Genomic DNA, 16456 nt, shown 5'->3' with positions numbered 1-16456 from the left:
CTGAGATGCAGTGTCTTAGACCACTGAACCAGGGTCTGTAGTGACTCCTCTAGCACTGAGAGGCAGTGTCTTAGACCTCTGAACCAGGGTCTGTAGTGACTCCTCTAGCACTGAGATGCAGTGTCTTAGACCTCTGAACCAGGGTCTGTAGTGACTCCTCTAACACTGAGATGCAGTGTCTTAGACCACTGAACCAGGGTCTTTAGTGACTCCTCTAGCACTGAGAGGCAGTGTCTTAGACCACTGAACCAGGGTCTGTAGTGACGCCTCTAGCACTGAGAGGCAGTGTCTTAGACCTCTGAACCAGGGTCTGTAGTGACTCCTCTAGCACTGAGATGCACTGCCTTAGACCGCTGAACCAGGGTCTGTAGTGACGCCTCTAGCACTGAGATGCAGTGTCTTAGACCACTGAACCAAGGTCTGTAGTGACGCCTCTAGCACTGAGAGGCAGTGTCTTAGACCTCTGAACCAGGGTCTGTAGTGACTCCTCTAGCACTGAGATGCAGTGTCTTAGACCACTGAACCAGGGTCTGTAGTGACTCCTCTAGCACTGAGATGCAGTGTCTTAGACCACTGAACCAGGGTCTGTAGTGACGCCTCTAACACTGAGATGCAGTGTCTTAGATCACTGAACCAGGGTCTGCAGTGACTCCTCTAACACTGAGATGCAGTGTCTTAGACCACTGAACCACGGTCTGTAGTGACGCCCCTAGCACTGAGATGCAGTGTCTTAGACCTCTGAACCAGGGTCTGTAGTGACTCCTCTAGCACTGAGAGGCAGTGTCTTAGACCACTGAACCAGGGTCTGTAGTGACTCCTCTAGCACTGAGAGGCAGTGTCTTAGACCTCTGAACCAGGGTCTGTAGTGACGCCTCTAACACTGAGATGCAGTGTCTTAGACCTCTGAACCAGGGTCTGTAGTGACGCCTCTAACACTGAGATGCAGTGTCTTAGACCACTGAACCAGGGTCTGTAGTGACATCTTCTAGCACTGAGATGCAGTGTCTTAGACCACTGAACCAGGGTCTGTAGTGACGCCCCCAGCACTGAGATGCAGTGTCTTAGACCACTGAACCAGGGTCTGTAGTGATGCACTGAGATGCAGTGCCTTAGACCGCTGAACCAGGGTCTGTAGTGACTCCTCTAGCACTGAGATGCAGTGTCTTAGACCACTGAACCAGGGTCTGTAGTGACTCCTCTAACACTGAGATGCAGTGTCTTAGACCACTGAACCAGGGTCTGTAGTGACTCCTCTAACACTGAGATGCAGTGTCTTAGACCACTGAACCAGGGTCTGTAGTGACTCCTCTAGCACTGAGAGGCAGTGTCTTAGACCTCTGAACCAGGGTCTGTAGTGACTCCTCTAGCACTGAGATGCAGTGTCTTAGACCTCTGAACCAGGGTCTGTAGTGACTCCTCTAACACTGAGATGCAGTGTCTTAGACCACTGAACCAGGGTCTTTAGTGACTCCTCTAGCACTGAGAGGCAGTGTCTTAGACCACTGAACCAGGGTCTGTAGTGACGCCTCTAGCACTGAGAGGCAGTGTCTTAGACCTCTGAACCAGGGTCTGTAGTGACTCCTCTAGCACTGAGATGCACTGCCTTAGACCGCTGAACCAGGGTCTGTAGTGACGCCTCTAGCACTGAGATGCAGTGTCTTAGACCACTGAACCAAGGTCTGTAGTGACGCCTCTAGCACTGAGAGGCAGTGTCTTAGACCTCTGAACCAGGGTCTGTAGTGACTCCTCTAGCACTGAGATGCAGTGTCTTAGACCACTGAACCAGGGTCTGTAGTGACTCCTCTAGCACTGAGATGCAGTGTCTTAGACCACTGAACCAGGGTCTGTAGTGACGCCTCTAACACTGAGATGCAGTGTCTTAGATCACTGAACCAGGGTCTGCAGTGACTCCTCTAACACTGAGATGCAGTGTCTTAGACCACTGAACCACGGTCTGTAGTGACGCCCCTAGCACTGAGATGCAGTGTCTTAGACCTCTGAACCAGGGTCTGTAGTGACTCCTCTAGCACTGAGAGGCAGTGTCTTAGACCACTGAACCAGGGTCTGTAGTGACTCCTCTAGCACTGAGAGGCAGTGTCTTAGACCTCTGAACTAGGGTCTGTAGTGACTCCTCTAGCACTGAGATGCAGTGTCTTAGACCTCTGAACCAGGGTCTGAAATGACGCCTCTAACACTGAGATGCAGTGTCTTAGACCACTGAACCACGGTCTGTAGTGACGCCCCTAGCACTGAGATGCAGTGTCTTAGACCTCTGAACCAGGGTCTGTAGTGACGCCTCTAACACTGAGATGCAGTGTCTTAGACCACTGAACCAGGGTCTGCAGTGACTCCTCTAACACTGAGATGCAGTGTCTTAGACCACTGAACCACGGTCTGTAGTGACGCCCCTAGCACTGAGATGCAGTGTCTTAGACCTCTGAACCAGGGTCTGTAGTGACGCCTCTAACACTGAGATGCAGTATCTTAGACCTCTGAACCAGGGTCTGTAGTGACTCCTCTAACACTGAGATGCAGTGTCTTAGACCACTGAACCAGGGTCTGTAGTGACTCCTCTAGCACTGAGATGCAGTGTCTTAGACCACTGAACCAGGGTCTGTAGTGACTCCTCTAGCACTGAGAGGCAGTGTCTTAGACCACTGAACCAGGGTCTGTAGTGACTCCTCTAGCACTGAGAGGCAGTGTCTTAGACCACTGAACCAGGGTCTGTAGTGACGCCTCTAGCACTGAGGCAGTGTCTTAGACCTCTGAACCAGGGTCTGTAGTGACTCCTCTAGCACTGAGATGCAGTGCCTTAGGCCGCTGAACCGGGGTCTGTAGTGACGCCTCTAGCACTGAGATGCAGTGTCTTAGACCACTGAACCAGGGTCTGTAGTGATGCCTCTAGCACTGAGATGCAGTGTCTTAGACCACTGAACCAGGGTCTGTAGTGACTCATCTAGCACTGAGAGGCAGTGTCTTAGACCTCTGAACTAGGGTCTGTAGTGACTCCTCTAGCACTGAGATGCAGTGTCTTAGACCTCTGAACCAGGGTCTGAAATGACGCCTCTAACACTGAGATGCAGTGTCTTAGACCACTGAACCAGGGTCTGTAGTGACTCCTCTAACACTGAGATGCAGTGTCTTAGACCACTGAACCACGGTCTGTAGTGACGCCCCTAGCACTGAGATGCAGTGTCTTAGACCTCTGAACCAGGGTCTGTAGTGACTCCTCTAGCACTGAGATGCAGTGTCTTAGACCACTGAACCAGGGTCTGCAGTGACTCCTCTAACACTGAGATGCAGTGTCTTAGACCACTGAACCACGGTCTGTAGTGACGCCCCTAGCACTGAGATGCAGTGTCTTAGACCTCTGAACCAGGGTCTGTAGTGACGCCTCTAACACTGAGATGCAGTGTCTTAGACCACTGAACCAGGGTCTGTAGTGACTCCTCTAACACTGAGATGCAGTGTCTTAGACCACTGAACCAGGGTCTGTAGTGACTCCTCTAGCACTGAGATGCAGTGTCTTAGACCACTGAACCAGGGTCTGTAGTGACTCCTCTAGCACTGAGAGGCAGTGTCTTAGACCACTGAACCAGGGTCTGTAGTGACGCCTCTAGCACTGAGGCAGTGTCTTAGACCTCTGAACCAGGGTCTGTAGTGACTCCTCTAGCACTGAGATGCAGTGCCTTAGGCCGCTGAACCAGGGTCTGTAGTGACGCCTCTAGCACTGAGATGCAGTGTCTTAGACCACTGAACCAGGGTCTGTAGTGATGCCTCTAGCACTGAGATGCAGTGTCTTAGACCACTGAACCAGGGTCTGTAGTGACTCCTCTAGCACTGAGAGGCAGTGTCTTAGACCTCTGAACTAGGGTCTGTAGTGACGCCCCCAGCACTGAGATGCAGTGTCTTAGACCACTGAACCAGGGTCTGTAGTGATGCACTGAGATGCAGTGCCTTAGACCGCTGAACCAGGGTCTGTAGTGACTCCTCTAGCACTGAGATGCAGTGTCTTAGACCACTGAACCAGGGTCTGTAGTGACTCCTCTAACACTGAGATGCAGTGTCTTAGACCACTGAACCAGGGTCTGTAGTGACTCCTCTAACACTGAGATGCAGTGTCTTAGACCACTGAACCAGGGTCTGTAGTGACTCCTCTAGCACTGAGAGGCAGTGTCTTAGACCTCTGAACCAGGGTCTGTAGTGACTCCTCTAGCACTGAGATGCAGTGTCTTAGACCTCTGAACCAGGGTCTGTAGTGACTCCTCTAACACTGAGATGCAGTGTCTTAGACCACTGAACCAGGGTCTTTAGTGACTCCTCTAGCACTGAGAGGCAGTGTCTTAGACCACTGAACCAGGGTCTGTAGTGACGCCTCTAGCACTGAGAGGCAGTGTCTTAGACCTCTGAACCAGGGTCTGTAGTGACTCCTCTAGCACTGAGATGCACTGCCTTAGACCGCTGAACCAGGGTCTGTAGTGACGCCTCTAGCACTGAGATGCAGTGTCTTAGACCACTGAACCAAGGTCTGTAGTGACGCCTCTAGCACTGAGAGGCAGTGTCTTAGACCTCTGAACCAGGGTCTGTAGTGACTCCTCTAGCACTGAGATGCAGTGTCTTAGACCACTGAACCAGGGTCTGTAGTGACTCCTCTAGCACTGAGATGCAGTGTCTTAGACCACTGAACCAGGGTCTGTAGTGACGCCTCTAACACTGAGATGCAGTGTCTTAGATCACTGAACCAGGGTCTGCAGTGACTCCTCTAACACTGAGATGCAGTGTCTTAGACCACTGAACCACGGTCTGTAGTGACGCCCCTAGCACTGAGATGCAGTGTCTTAGACCTCTGAACCAGGGTCTGTAGTGACTCCTCTAGCACTGAGAGGCAGTGTCTTAGACCACTGAACCAGGGTCTGTAGTGACTCCTCTAGCACTGAGAGGCAGTGTCTTAGACCTCTGAACTAGGGTCTGTAGTGACTCCTCTAGCACTGAGATGCAGTGTCTTAGACCTCTGAACCAGGGTCTGAAATGACGCCTCTAACACTGAGATGCAGTGTCTTAGACCACTGAACCACGGTCTGTAGTGACGCCCCTAGCACTGAGATGCAGTGTCTTAGACCTCTGAACCAGGGTCTGTAGTGACGCCTCTAACACTGAGATGCAGTGTCTTAGACCACTGAACCAGGGTCTGCAGTGACTCCTCTAACACTGAGATGCAGTGTCTTAGACCACTGAACCACGGTCTGTAGTGACGCCCCTAGCACTGAGATGCAGTGTCTTAGACCTCTGAACCAGGGTCTGTAGTGACGCCTCTAACACTGAGATGCAGTATCTTAGACCTCTGAACCAGGGTCTGTAGTGACTCCTCTAACACTGAGATGCAGTGTCTTAGACCACTGAACCAGGGTCTGTAGTGACTCCTCTAGCACTGAGATGCAGTGTCTTAGACCACTGAACCAGGGTCTGTAGTGACTCCTCTAGCACTGAGAGGCAGTGTCTTAGACCACTGAACCAGGGTCTGTAGTGACTCCTCTAGCACTGAGAGGCAGTGTCTTAGACCACTGAACCAGGGTCTGTAGTGACGCCTCTAGCACTGAGGCAGTGTCTTAGACCTCTGAACCAGGGTCTGTAGTGACTCCTCTAGCACTGAGATGCAGTGCCTTAGGCCGCTGAACCGGGGTCTGTAGTGACGCCTCTAGCACTGAGATGCAGTGTCTTAGACCACTGAACCAGGGTCTGTAGTGATGCCTCTAGCACTGAGATGCAGTGTCTTAGACCACTGAACCAGGGTCTGTAGTGACTCATCTAGCACTGAGAGGCAGTGTCTTAGACCTCTGAACTAGGGTCTGTAGTGACTCCTCTAGCACTGAGATGCAGTGTCTTAGACCTCTGAACCAGGGTCTGAAATGACGCCTCTAACACTGAGATGCAGTGTCTTAGACCACTGAACCAGGGTCTGTAGTGACTCCTCTAACACTGAGATGCAGTGTCTTAGACCACTGAACCACGGTCTGTAGTGACGCCCCTAGCACTGAGATGCAGTGTCTTAGACCTCTGAACCAGGGTCTGTAGTGACTCCTCTAGCACTGAGATGCAGTGTCTTAGACCACTGAACCAGGGTCTGCAGTGACTCCTCTAACACTGAGATGCAGTGTCTTAGACCACTGAACCACGGTCTGTAGTGACGCCCCTAGCACTGAGATGCAGTGTCTTAGACCTCTGAACCAGGGTCTGTAGTGACGCCTCTAACACTGAGATGCAGTGTCTTAGACCACTGAACCAGGGTCTGTAGTGACTCCTCTAACACTGAGATGCAGTGTCTTAGACCACTGAACCAGGGTCTGTAGTGACTCCTCTAGCACTGAGATGCAGTGTCTTAGACCACTGAACCAGGGTCTGTAGTGACTCCTCTAGCACCGAGAGGCAGTGTCTTAGACCACTGAACCAGGGTCTGTAGTGACTCCTCTAGCACTGAGAGGCAGTGTCTTAGACCACTGAACCAGGGTCTGTAGTGACGCCTCTAGCACTGAGGCAGTGTCTTAGACCTCTGAACCAGGGTCTGTAGTGACTCCTCTAGCACTGAGATGCAGTGCCTTAGGCCGCTGAACCAGGGTCTGTAGTGACGCCTCTAGCACTGAGATGCAGTGTCTTAGACCACTGAACCAGGGTCTGTAGTGATGCCTCTAGCACTGAGATGCAGTGTCTTAGACCAGTGAACCAGGGTCTGTAGTGACTCATCTAGCACTGAGAGGCAGTGTCTTAGACCTCTGAACTAGGGTCTGTAGTGACTCCTCTAGCACTGAGATGCAGTGTCTTAGACCTCTGAACCAGGGTCTGAAATGACCACATTGAGGCTGAAACATTTGGAGGCCAATCAGATCAGATTGCTTTGCATTAGAGTACTGTACACTACTGCTTAACTGCACTGTTAGGCCTTACTGTACTAAACTTGGATTAGCTAACACAACGTGCCATTGGAACACAGGACTGATGGTTGCTGGTAATGGGCCTCTGTACGACTATGTAGATATTCCATTTTTTAAAAATCTGCCGTTTCCAGCTACAATAGTCATTTACAACATTAACAATGTCTACACTGTATTTCTGTTCAATTTCATGTTATTTTAATGGACAAAAATGAGATTTTCTTTCATCAACAAGTGACCCCCAAAACGAAGTGACCCCCAAAACGAAGTGACCCCCAAAACGAAGTGACCCCCAAAACGAAGTGACCCCCAAAACGAAGTGACCCCCAAACGAAGTGATCCCAAACTAAGTGGCCCCCAAACTAAGTGACCCCAAACTTTTGAATGGTAGTGTATATCACTGTCTAACCCCTCACTGCTACTGGCTATAGTTTGCATCTGAATGCATGTTTAGGCCAGTGCTTGACATGAACTGAAATAGGTGTAGGTACTCTGTTTATAACAAGGTGTAGGTACTCTGTTTATAACAAGGTGTTGGTACTCTGTTTACAACAAGGTGTTGGTACTCTGTTTACAACAAGGTGTTGGTACTCTGTTTATAACAAGGTGTAGGTACTCTGTTTATAACAAGGTGTAGGTACTCTGTTTATAACAAGGTGTAGGTACTCTGTTTATAACAAGGTGTTGGTACTCTGTTTATAACAAGGTGTAGGTACTCTGTTTACAACAAGGTATTGGTACTCTGTTTATAACAAGGTGTAGGTACTCTGTTTACAACAAGGTGCAGGTACTCTGTTTATAACAAGGTGTAGGTACTCTGTTTATAACAAGGTGTTGGTACTCTGTTTATAACAAGGTGTAGGTACTATGTTTATAACAAGGTGTAGGTACTCTGTTTATAACAAGGTGTAGGTACTCTGTTTATAACAAGGTATTGGTACTCTGTTTATAACAAGGTGTAGGTACTCTGTTTATAACAAGGTGTAGGTACTCTGTTTATAACAAGGTGTAGGTACTCTGTTTATAACAAGGTGTAGGTACTCTGTTTATAACAAGGTATTGGTACTCTGTTTACAACAAGGTGTAGGTACTCTGTTTATAACAAGGTGTAGGTACTCTGTTTATAACAAGGTGTAGGTACTCTGTTTATAACAAGGTGTAGGTACTCTGTTTATAACAAGGTGCAGGAACTCTGTTTATAACAAGGTGCAGGTACTCTGTTTATAACAAGGTGCAGGAACTCTGTTTATAACAAGGTGCAGGAACTCTGTTTATAACAAGGTGCAGGAACTCTGTTTATAACAAGGTGTTGGTACTCTGTTTATAACAAGGTGTTGGTACTCTGTTTATAACAAGGTGTTGGTACTCTGTTTACAACAAGGTGCAGGAACTCATCAATGGTTTTGAGATAATATTCTATGAGGTGCAGCAACTCAAGCAGAAGAACATTTGAGACTCATGAAGTATGTATGTATAGTATGTATAGTATGAAGTATGTATGTATAGTATGTATAGTATGTATAGTATGTATGTATAGTATGAAGTATGTATGTATAGTATGTATAGTATGAAGTATGTATGTATAGTATGTATAGTATGTATGTATAGTATGAAGTATGTATGTATAGTATGAAGTATGTATGTATAGTATGAAGTATGTATGTATAGTATGACGTATGTATGTATAGTATGAAGTATGTATGTATAGTATGAAGTATGTATGTATAGTATGACGTATGTATGTATAGTATGAAGTATGTATGTATAGTATGAAGTATGTATGTATAGTATGAAGTATGTATAGATAGTATGAAGTATGTATGTATAGTATGAAGTATGTATGTATAGTATGTATGTATAGTATGAAGTATGTATGTATAGTATGAAGTATGTATGAAGTATGTATGTATAGTATGAAGTATGTATGTATGTATAGTATGTATGTATAGTATGTATGTATAGTATGAAGTATGTATAGATAGTATGAAGTATGTATGTATAGTATGAAGTATGTATGTATAGTATGAAGTATGTATAGTATGAAGTATGTATGTATAGTATGTATAGTATGAAGTATGTATGTATAGTATGAAGTATGTATGTATAGTATGAAGTATGTATGTATAGTATGAAGTATGTATGTATGTATAGTATGAAGTATGTATGTATGTATAGTATGTATGTATGTATGTATGTATGTATGTATGTATGTATAGTATGTATAGTATGATGTATGTATGTATGTATGTATAGTATGAAGTATGTATGTATGTATAGTATGAAGTATGTATGTATGTATAGTATGAAGTATGTATGTATGTATAGTATGAAGTATGTATGTATGTATAGTATGAAGTATGTATGTATGTATAGTATGAAGTGTGTATGTATGTATGTATGTATGTATGTATAGTATGAAGTATGTATGTATGTATAGTATGTATAGTATGAAGTATGTATGTATGTATAGTATGAAGTATGTATGTATGTATGTATAGTATGAAGTATGTATAGTATGTATAGTATGAAGTATGTATGTATGTATGTATAGTATGAAGTATGTATAGTATGAAGTATGTATGTATGTATGTATGTATGTATGTATGTATGTATGTATGTATGTATGTATGTATGTATGTATGTATGTATGTATGTATAGTATGAAGTATGTATAGTATGTATAGTATGTATAGTATGTATAGTATGTATAGTATGTATAGTATGAATGTATAGTATGTATAGTATGTATAGTATGTATAGTATGTAAGTATGTATGTATAGTATGTATGAATAGTATGAAGCGTCTCAGGGTGTTTTCAGCCAATTATTGTGAACAAAAGAGCCCCCGAAGGGACCCGAACTGAGAGGTGGTCTGAGCCCCCGAAGGGACCCGAACTGAGAGGTGGTCTGAGCCCCCGAAGCGACCCGAACTGAGAGGTGGTCTGAGCCCCCGAAGCGACCCGAACTGAGAGGTGGTCTGAGCCCCCGAAGCGACCCGAACTGAGAGGTGGTCTGAGCCCCCGAAGCGACCCGAACTGAGAGGTGGTCTGAGCCCCCGAAGCGACCCGAACTGAGAGGTGGTCTGAGCCCCCGAAGCGACCCGAACTGAGAGGTGGTCTGAGCCCCCGAAGGGACCCGAACTGAGAGGTGGTCTGAGCCCCCGAAGCGACCCGAACTGAGAGGTGGTCTGAGCCCCCGAAGGGACCCGAACTGAGAGGTGGTCTGAGCCCCCGAAGGGACCCGAACTGAGAGGTGGTCTGAGCCCCCGAAGCGACCCGAACTGAGAGGTGGTCTGAGCTCCCGAAGCGACCCGAACTGAGAGGTGGTCTGAGCCCCCGAAGCGACCCGAACTGAGAGGTGGTCTGAGCCCCCGAAGCGACCCGAACTGAGAGGTGGTCTGAGCCCCCGAAGCGACCCGAACTGAGAGGTGGTCTGAGCCCCCGAAGCGACCCGAACTGAGAGGTGGTCTGAGCCCCCGAAGCGACCCGAACTGAGAGGTGGTCTGAGCCCCCGAAGCGACCCGAACTGAGAGGTGGTCTGAGCCCCCGAAGCGACCCGAACTGAGAGGTGGTCTGAGTTTAGGTAAGGTCCTGTTTTAGCATTACTATGCCCCTGTGCACAAAGCGAGGTCCATATAGAAATGCATTGTTGAGATCGGTGTGGAAGAACTTGACTGGCCTGCACAGAGCCCTGACCTCAACCCCATCGAACACCTTTTGGATGAATTGGAACGCCGACTGCGAGCCAGACCTAATCACCCAACATCAGTGCCTGACCTCACTAATGCTCTCGTGGCTGAATGGAAACAAGTCCCTGCAGCAATGTTCCAACATCTAGTGGAAAGCCTTCCCAGAACAGTGGAGGCTGTTATAGCAGCAATGTTCCAACATCTAGTGGAAAGCCTTCCCAGAAGAGTGGAGGCTGTTATAAGCAGCAATGCTCCAACATCTAGTGGAAAGCCTTCCCAGAAGAGTGGAGGCTGTTATAGCAGCAATGTTCCAACATCTAGTGGAAAGCCTTCCCAGAAGAGTGGAGGCTGTTATAGCAGCAATGTTCCTACATCTAGTGGAAAGCCTTCCCAGAAGAGTGGAGGCTGTTATAGCAGCAATGTTCCAACATCTAGTGGAAAGCCTTCCCAGAAGAGTGGAGGCTGTTATAGCAGCAATGTTCCAACATCTAGTGGAAAGCCTTCCCAGAAGAGTGGAGGCTGTTATAGCAGCAATGTTCCTACATCTAGTGGAAAACCTTCCCAGAAGAGTGGAGGCTGTTATAGCAGCAATGTTCCAACATCTAGTGGAAAGCCTTCCCAGAAGAGTGGAGGCTGTTATAGCAGCAATGTTCCAACATCTAGTGGAAAGCCTTCCCAGAAGAGTGGAGGCTGTTATAGCAGCAATGTTCCTACATCTAGTGGAAAACCTTCCCAGAAGAGTGGAGGCTGTTATAGCAGCAATGTTCCAACATCTAGTGGAAAGCCTTCCCAGAAGAGTGGAGGCTGTTATAGCAGCAAAGGGGGGAGCAACTCAAGATTAATGCCCATGATTTTAGAATGAGATGTTGAGACGAGCAGATGTCCACAAACTTTTGGTAATGTAGTGTATTCTGTTACCAATCAAATGTGTATAGTATCTTCTGATTACAATTACAATGTCTCAAATTTAAACTAAATGCAATTGAATAGCTTCCAAAATAGCAGTAGGTATGTCTAGCTGTCCAATAATGCATTCTGATGGAATGGCTTGTCCTGCACTTTGTAAAATCCTAGAGTGCATTGTGGGAATTTTGGAAAAAGATCTTGGCTCCTTTCTAAACATAGCTATGTAAATGCAAAGAGGACTTGGTTCACCAAAGAGAGTTCACAGAGTTCACTTTAAAGAGAACTGAGATGGGTTATTTTAAAGAGGACAATATGTGAAAACACCCTCAGAGTAGGATCATGTCTTCCTTTCAGATCACAGTAACATTGACATGGGGGAGATTATTCTAGATCAGCACTCATACATTGATACTTACAGACTCAGTTTGACAGGGAGCTTGATCCTTACAGACTCAGTTTGACAGGGAGCTTGATACTTACAGACTCAGTTTGACAGGGAGCTTGATACTTACAGACTCAGTTTGACAGGGAGCTTGATACTTACAGACTCAGTTTGACAGGGAGCTTGATACTTACAGACTCAGTTTGACAGGGAGCTTGATACTTACAGACTCATATATGATGGGAGCAGAAATTATGTTGTTATTAATTGATCTCTCTCCTTCCCAGCAGCACCACAAGTGAATGACCACCTCTCTCCCTGTCCTTCCTCCTCTCCTGTCCTCTACCCACCTCTAGGGGTGTCTCCTTCCTCCTGTCCTGTCCTCTACCCCCCTCTAGGGGTGTCTCCTTCCTCCTGTCCTCTACCCCCCCCTAGGGGTCTCCTTCTCATCAGCACGACAAGTGAATAACTGCCTCTCTCTCCTCTCCTTCCTCCTGTCCTCTACCCCCCTCTAGGGGTCTCCTTCTCATCAGCACCACACGTGAATAACTGCCTCTCTCTCCTCTCCTTCCTCCTGTCCTCTACCCCCCTCCAGGGGTCTCCTTCCCATCAGCACCACAAGTGAATAACTGCCTCTCTCTCCTCTCCTTCCTCCTGTCCTCTTCCCCCCTCCAGGGGTAATAAGAGCCAGGTGAGGATGTGTGTGGTGTCGTCCCCTCCCCAGAAGCAGTGCACCATCACAGACCCTACCATGTGGCAGCTCTACCACTACATCAACATCACCGAGACCAACCCTCTGGGGTCACAGACCACCATCATTCAGGTCAAGTTCCACAAGCTCTGTAGGTCACCTTCATATTTCCTGCTGTGTGTCTGTGTCTATCCTACGCACTAATTACATTATATTAGTCATCTGGACAGTGTGTCTGTGTCTATCCTACCCACTAATTACATTATATTAGTCATCTGGACAGTGTGTCTGTGTCTATCCTACCCACTAATTACATTATATTAGTCATCTGGACAGTGTGTCTGTAGGTCACCTTCACATTTCCTGCTGTGTGTCTGTGTCTATCCTACCCACTAATTACATTATATTAGTCATCTGGACAGTGTGTCTGTAGGTCACCTTCACATTTCCCGCTGTGTCTCTGTAGGTCAACCTCTCATCTGGACAGTGTGTCTGTAGGTCAACCTCTCTGTAGGTCAACCTCTCTGTAGGTCAACCTCTCTGTAGGTCAACCTCTCATCTGGACAGTGTGTCTGTAGGTCAACCTCTCTGTAGGTCAACCTCTGTGTAGGTCAACCTCTGTGTAGGTCAACCTCTCTGTAGGTCAACCTCTCTGTAGGTCAACCTCTCTGTAGGTCAACCTCTGTGTAGGTCAACCTCTGTGTAGGTCAACCTCTCTGTAGGTCAACCTCTCTGTAGGTCAACCTCTGTGTAGGTCAACCTCTGTGTAGGTCAACCTCTGTATAGGTCAACCTCTGTAGGTCAATCTCTCTGTAGGTCAACCTCTCATCTGGACAGTGTGTCTGTAGGTCAACCTCTGTGCAGGTCAACCTCTGTGTAGGTCAACCTCTGTGTAGGTCAACCTCTGTGTAGGTCAACCTCTCTGTAGGTCAACCTCTGTGTAGGTCAACCTCTGTGTAGGTCAACCTCTGTGTAGGTCAACCTCTGTGTAGGTCAACCTCTCTGTAGGTCAACCTCTCTGTAGGTCAACCTCTGTGTAGGTCAACCTCTGTGTAGGTCAACCTCTGTGTAGGTCAACCTCTCTGTGGGTCAACCTCTCATCTGGACAGTGTGTCTGTAGGTCAACCTCTGATCTCTTTCTGTGTTGGTCTTACTGTGTCTGTCTGTCTTACCCTAACCTTATTTAATAACCTTGTCATGTTGTGTCTTCAGTCATCACAAGTGTTAGTTATTGACTCTTAACTGCCTTCTGTCTGTGTGTATCTCTAATTATGTGTTCCTCACCCCCTCCCTCCCTCTCCCCCCCCCCCCCCTCTCTCCCTCTCTCTCTCTCACCCCTCTCTCTCTCTCTCTCCCCCCCCGCTCTCTCTGTGTGTTTACAGTGCAGCCAGACCCCCCAGAGGCAGTAACAGCAGTGGGGATGGTAGGATATCCCATGAGGCTCCAGGTGTACTGGACGAACCCTGCCTCCTGGCTCCACGACGCTGTGCCCTTCCCCCTCCACTTCCAGCTCCGCTACCGTCCTGTAGGATCCATCATCTGGTCTACTGTCAGTTCCTCTAGTCATCACCTCTCCCCTCCCTACCGTCCTGTAGGATCCATCATCTGGTCTACTGTCAGATCCTCTAATCATCACCTCTCCCCTCCCTACCGTCCTGTAGGATCCATCATCTGGTCTACTGTCAGATCCTCTAGTCATCACCTCTCCCCTCCCTACCGTCCTGTAGGATCCATCATCTGGTCTACTGTCAGATCCTCTAGTCATCACCTCTCCCCTCCCTACCGTCCTGTAGGATCCATCATCTGGTCTACTGTCAGATCCTCTAATCATCACCTCTCCCCTCCCTACCGTCCTGTAGGATCCATCATCTGGTCTACTGTCAGATCCTCTAGTCATCACCTCTCCCCTCCCTACCGTCCTGTAGGATCCATCATCTGGTCTACTGTCAGATCCTCTAGTCATCACCTCTCCCCTCCCTACCGTCCTGTAGGATCCATCATCTGGTCTACTGTCAGATCCTCTAGTCATCACCTCTCCCCTCCCTACAGTCCTCTAGGATCCATCATCTGGTCTACTGTCAGATCCTCTAGTCATCACCTCTCCCCTCCCTACCGTCCTGTAGGATCCATCATCTGGTCTACTGTCAGATCCTCTAGTCATCATACTGAATATTATATATTTATTATATTATGGCAGTCAGTTATCCTACCCACTAATTATATTATATTAGTCTTGATCCTATACTATCCTACCCACTAATTATATTATATGATTTTATACAAACCGAATTTGTCTACAGTCCTCCTATCTGACTGTGTTTGGTCTACAGTCAGTCCTATCTGACTGTGTTTGGTCTACAGTCAGTCCTATCTGACTGTGTTTTGGTCTACAGTCAGTCCTATCTGACTGTGTTTTGGTCTACAGTCAGTCCTATCTGACTGTGTTTGGTCTACAGTCAGTCCTATCTGACTGTGTTTTGGTCTACAGTCAGTCCTATCTGACTGTGTTTGGTCTACAGTCAGTCCTATCTGACTGTGTTTGGTCTACAGTCAGTCCTATCTGACTGTGTTTTGGTCTACAGTCAGTCCTATCTGACTGTGTTTTGGTCTACAGTCAGTCCTCCTATCTGACTGTGTTTTGGTCTACATTCAGTCCTCCTATCTGACTGTGTTTTGGTCTCTAACTTCATCTACCTTCACCCCCCCCCCCCAGGTGGAGTCTAAGGCCAGTGCACTGCTCATAACCGACGCCCTTGCTGGCCACGCCCACCAGCTTCAGGTGAGAGCCCAGGACGAGATCAACCCAGACAGCCAGTGGAGTGACTGGAGCCCCCTGCTGCAGGCCTGGCCATGGAGCGGTGAGAATACTACTGCATACTACACACTAGCACATGTTCCAAATGGCCCTCTATTCCCTATATACTGCACTACTTTTAACCAGGACCTGTCTACAACTGGACCTTTATTAGGCCCAGAACAGGGTTTAAATAGACTTTAATTTCTCTGTAGTGTTACACAGTTACTTGGTCAGCGGTGTTATCTGTGAAAGACAGCATCGTTATGTGGTGAATCCCACAGGTTGCACAGCAGATCCAACTGAACAAACCGTCCCTGTAGACTACAATGACGAAGATGCGGAGCCCTCTACAGCCAACACCAAGTCAGAGAGTAAGTCGCTTTTTCTAAGCCAGAACAGCCCATATCTTCTGTTTCTGTGTACATCAGTCTCTATATACATCAGTCCCTATATACATCAGTCTCTATATACATCAGTCTTTGTATACATCAGTCTCTGTATACATCAGTCTCTATATACATCAGTCTCTATATACATCAGTCTCTGTGCACATCAGTCTCTATATACATCAGTCTCTATATACATCAGTCTCTACATACATCAGTCTCTACATACATCAGTCTCTACATACATCAGTCTCTACATACATCAGTCTCTATATACATCAGTCTCTATATACATCAGTCTCTATATACATCAGTCTCTATATACATCAGTCTCTATATACATCAGTCTCTATATACATCAGTCTCTATATACATCCGTCTCTATATACATCAGTCTCTATATACATCCGTCTCTATATACATCCGTCTCTATATACATCCGTCTCTATATACATCAGTCTCTACATACATCAGTCTCTATATACATCAGTCTCTATATACATCAGTCTCTATATACATCAGCCTCTATATACACCAGTCTCTATATACACCAGTCTCTATACATCAGTCTCTATATACACCAGTCTCTATATACACCAGTCTCTATATACACCAGTCTCTATATACATCAGTCTCTATATACGCCAGTCTCTATATACACCAGTCTCTATATACATCAG

At 47.0% G+C, this 16456-nt stretch overlaps 1 pseudogene; it reads left to right on the top strand.

Annotated features, from left to right (window-relative positions):
• The window catches only part of LOC109880599 (interleukin-11 receptor subunit alpha-like), a 130936-nt pseudogene that overhangs the window by 102781 nt on the left and 11699 nt on the right, over window positions 1-16456 (top strand).

This window comes from Oncorhynchus kisutch, linkage group LG23 (assembly GCF_002021735.2).
Source record: "Oncorhynchus kisutch isolate 150728-3 linkage group LG23, Okis_V2, whole genome shotgun sequence".
In the NCBI taxonomy this organism is placed as follows: domain Eukaryota; kingdom Metazoa; phylum Chordata; class Actinopteri; order Salmoniformes; family Salmonidae; genus Oncorhynchus; species Oncorhynchus kisutch.
Note: the sequence above shows the minus strand (reverse complement) of the source record. Positions and strands in the feature narration are given on the sequence as shown.